Source organism: Entelurus aequoreus, linkage group LG14 (assembly GCF_033978785.1).
Source record: "Entelurus aequoreus isolate RoL-2023_Sb linkage group LG14, RoL_Eaeq_v1.1, whole genome shotgun sequence".
Lineage (NCBI taxonomy): Eukaryota > Metazoa > Chordata > Actinopteri > Syngnathiformes > Syngnathidae > Entelurus > Entelurus aequoreus.
The window spans coordinates 25,836,287-25,840,501 of record NC_084744.1 but is presented as its reverse complement, the minus strand read 5'-3'; the positions used below and the strand labels follow the sequence as shown (position 1 = coordinate 25,840,501).

Sequence of the window (4,215 nt, the reverse complement as noted above, 5' to 3'; positions counted from 1 at the left end):
CGGCATTTTGAGTTAGGGTTGCGTGTATTTTCAATGTACGTCCAGAGTTAAGAAGGGGTTAAACAAAACAAAGTGTGGAGGCGTGCGTGTAACACGGGTGGGAAATAAGACATATTTCCTCTCGTGGCATCTCCTCATATTACCTGCGCCCTTTCCACGCTTAATCTCGCGAGTTTAACACACGCGCTCACGTGACCCGCTGCAGCCTATCACGTGACCCGCTGCAGCCTATCGCGCTCTATATGATCCACCATCCCAAGATGTCTGCCAGGTGCGGTGGCTAAGCCTGGGGACATCTGAAGCCGGTATGTTTTAAAGTTGTCGTTTGCCTGCATATCGTAAAAACAACCGTCCAACATTTTACAACTAATTGTAAACTTATAGGTGCCAACCATCAGGGCCGAGTTGCGACGAGAGAGTGTGTCTATGTTAAAATATTAAGCCGAGTTGGTAAGTGAATTTGTTTGCTAATAGTAGCTACGAGCCGTACCCATGTATTTTTAATGGGCGGTTAGCATCGGCTTTTAATCCCGTTTCCTCCAATGTTTCTGATCCCATTGAATTTATATTTATGTCAAGTCTTTATTTTGGGTACTTACATTTGGTGACTGAGTGATGTGGCGTTTTAAGGCCATCTGCACTTTTTATGCTACGGTAAAGACAATGAATGGATAATGTTACACCCGTCATAGTGACGTCACTGTTATTGTTCATGTTACACCCGTCATAGTGACGTCACTGTTATTGTTCATGTTACACCCGTCTTAGTGACCTCACTGTTATTTTCTATTGTTTAATATTGTTCATGTTACACCCGTCATAGTGACGTCACTGTTATTTTCTATTGTTTAATATTGTTCATGTTACACCCGTCATAGTGACGTCACTGTGTACTGTCGTGTTTGTTATTTTGTACATACATGTGATTGTTTAATATTGTTAATGTTAACTTAATTATTGAAGGTCGAACGATAGATTACTTAATGTTGATGTTTATGTGCGCACATTGATTGAACTCCGGGTCCTGTGTTTATGTAGGCCAGGTCCCTAAGTCTTGGATGGCGAGCTGTAGATAGGCCTTGAGCCCGAGCCCAAGGATCTCCACCTCTCAACCCCTGAACTCCACCTGCTCTGGTCTGGCTGGTAGGCGGCTTATAGCCGGTCCCTTTGCCTCGCACCTCATTACTCTGCGGCCCTTTGCACTACCTCATACACACCCTGCCCATAAACTGAACTCTCACTACAAACTGCCATATCCACAACCTCAACCCGTGTGGCCGTATGAACTGTGAATGCGCATATGGACTGCGATCAGTCTCATATGACTCCTATGAACTTTAAGAACTTTTGATACTACCTTGTATGAATTACCTGAACTCTTAATCAATGAACTAAACCAACATTGTTTGTGGAGATTCCTTTGTTTTTTTCTTTGGTTTTGAATGGCCATTCCTATCAATGTCTGTCCACTATTTGTTGCACTGTACATATTTAAATAACACCAGTATCATTTAAAGCATTTAATTGTGTCTGTCCTACTCTCTCCGAGTCATCCGACTTCTGATTAGCCCAATATTGAGAACTTCTACTATACTAGCTAAAGTACCTGTTACATGCGCACATAGCAACATTTGTGAGGGAGGGGCAGAGACAGAGAGCGAGAGAGCTAGTGAGTGGAGAGACAGACATGAAAACAAGAAATGCTGAAACGTAAATGCAACTTCACGGATGATTTGCGGAAAAAGTATTCGTGTTTTGGTCCTGGCCGTGACACATGGGAAGCAGAATGCACTGTGTGCAAAGCAGAAACGTATGTATCTGTGGCAAATAAAGATCTACAAGCCCATATCCACACTACAAAGTACAGAACAGCTGTGCAGGGCGAGAGCTCGTCTGCTAAATTGACAGAGTACTTTGTGCGACCTGGAAAAGGAGAAGACATTGTAAACGCAGCAGAGGGTGTTTTAGCATTCCACACAGTTACAGAATACAAGTGTGACTTATTTCGTTATACTGTCAAGCAGTGTTGGCGTTACCGCACTTTTTGTGTCTTTTTAAGCATTGAAATCAGAAAGGACTTTTTTTCTTTTTTTTACCTACTGCCCGGCTTACTTGTTTTATTGTCTCGATTATTGCTTTCCGCCAGTGTTTTTTGTTTATATTTGCCGGGTCACATTTCCGTCCCCGTGTATTGCGTTTTTATCGGTCATAAACTTTGATTGGCCGAAAGGTTTGTCAATGACAAACACTTCCTCAGTTTGCACTGGGACAAGTTTAACGCGAGGTGCTGTCAAAAGAAAGACTTGATGGTAAACACTAAGGTGAGTGTAAAGTCAACCTTTTTAACTTCATCCTGTGCCAAGTTTCCAGTAAATGTCTTGTTTTAGTCTTTGTGAGTCCATGGAAACTTCACTTTTATCTCCCGCTGGATCCACATCGTTCCAGGATGGAGACAGGCTAGCTGTTAGCTTCAAGCTAACTAGCACCCGATCAGACTCCTCCACCCCAAAAACATACTTTTTAAAATTAGTTTTCCATCCATCCATCCATTTTCTACTTCTTTTTTTATTTTATTTTTTTAATGAATGAAGTAACGTTTATGACAACCTTTTTCCACAACACAATATAGAATGTGAGATATTATGGGTCATTTTTTTTATATGGTGCCTTTTGCGTCCCCAGTATAAATCATGTCATATTTTCTCAAAATATTTACAATTGCTCATTCCATTAGTTTCTTTGTGTATGGTAAATTGTTGTCTATCATAAATACAGTGATATGGGCTTCAAACATTAGAATATATATTTTTTAAAGCTTTTGTTAAAGTTCTATTACCGTATTTCCTTGAATAGCCGCAGGGGCGCTAATTAATTTAAAACCTCTTCTCACTCCTGCGGTTACCTAAACCATGCGGAATGAGCAAGCATGCTCTAATTATTTTAAAACCTCTTCTCACTCCGGCGCATACCTTATCATTAAAAACACATTTAATAAAAAAAACGTTATTATGATCTTACCTTTACTTGTAGATGGGTCCATGTGCAGCTGCTTCTGATCAAAGGCAGTCTTTCTCATCTTTCTTCAATTTTAAAAGTCTCTGGAGATATTCCTTTAATTATTACCTCCTGCTTCGATTGAAAGTCCAGTTTAGAAAACGGTTTTATTTTAGATATGTAATCCTCCATGTTAAAAGTGCAAGCAAACAATTGCTGCATGCTTGCTGCTTGTTGTCTTCTTCTGCAGTACCTGTCTCCTGCAGTACTGGTAGTCGCAAGAAGGATCACTAGCGCCCTCTACCACCTGGAGGCGGGAGTCATTTAATGACTCATATTTGACCCGGCGGAAGTGCCAAGCATGCGCTAATTATTTTGCGGAACGAGTTTGACCCGGCTGTAATTCTAGGCAGGCGAATACTATATTCCCGGCGCCAATTCAAGGAAATACGGTATGCGATTTTGCCATGTCCCTGGTGCTGTTTATTCAACTTTAATCTAGAAAATAACAAATAAAAACATATATTTTTAATTTTTTTTTGTTATGATATAATTATCATAGACAAGCTCTCTTTAGTCATATGGTGTATATTATCAAAATCGTAAAAAGAATTACAAAAAAATAAGGTTCTATGTCTGTCCCTGTGGTCGCTGTCCACTCTGTTAAGTTGCGTTACTGTCCCTTTAAGAAAACAACCACATTTGTCAGTGACATCATTCTCATCAGGTAACATCACACCAGTGGCGGGAAACTCAACTCTGGTAAGCTGTGTGGTTTTTTAGCTCTCTTACTATCTGATGTTGATGTTTTTATGAAGTGAATTTAATGTGGTTGAACATAACGTGTCCACTCTGTTAGGCCTAAATAATAAGGAGATCAATCAAATTGAAATTTTTCAAAACATGTTTGTGTGAAATTATAGATTTCTTATCAATTATTCAAGTCCATGCTAGCTGTTATGTTAACACAGGCAGGCTGAAGGCTAACTTTAGCTCAAAATGTCCACTGTGTTAGTGTCCACCGTGTTAGCCTCATTCAACTAACACGGTGGACATCAACCTAACAGAGTGGACATGTATATAGTAATGTTGACTTATCACAATGTATATGTAGTGCTATTATGCATTCAACAGCAGTTTCTTTCATAATTCTTGGTTAATCATCACTGCTGTTGCAAAATATCATATACAGCAAATACATTGGTGTTAAAAGTACAGTGT

At 39.8% G+C, this 4,215-nt stretch overlaps 1 long non-coding RNA gene across 1 annotated transcript; it reads left to right on the top strand.

Moving 5' to 3' along the window:
• The first annotated feature begins 262 nt into the window (after positions 1 to 262).
• Positions 263 to 1,257, top strand: LOC133664699 (uncharacterized). Its single transcript, XR_009828609.1, has 3 exons — positions 263 to 305; positions 385 to 450; positions 1,039 to 1,257. It is a non-coding gene; the product is annotated as an uncharacterized LOC133664699 (long non-coding RNA).
• Positions 1,258 to 4,215: the final 2,958 nt, after the last annotated feature.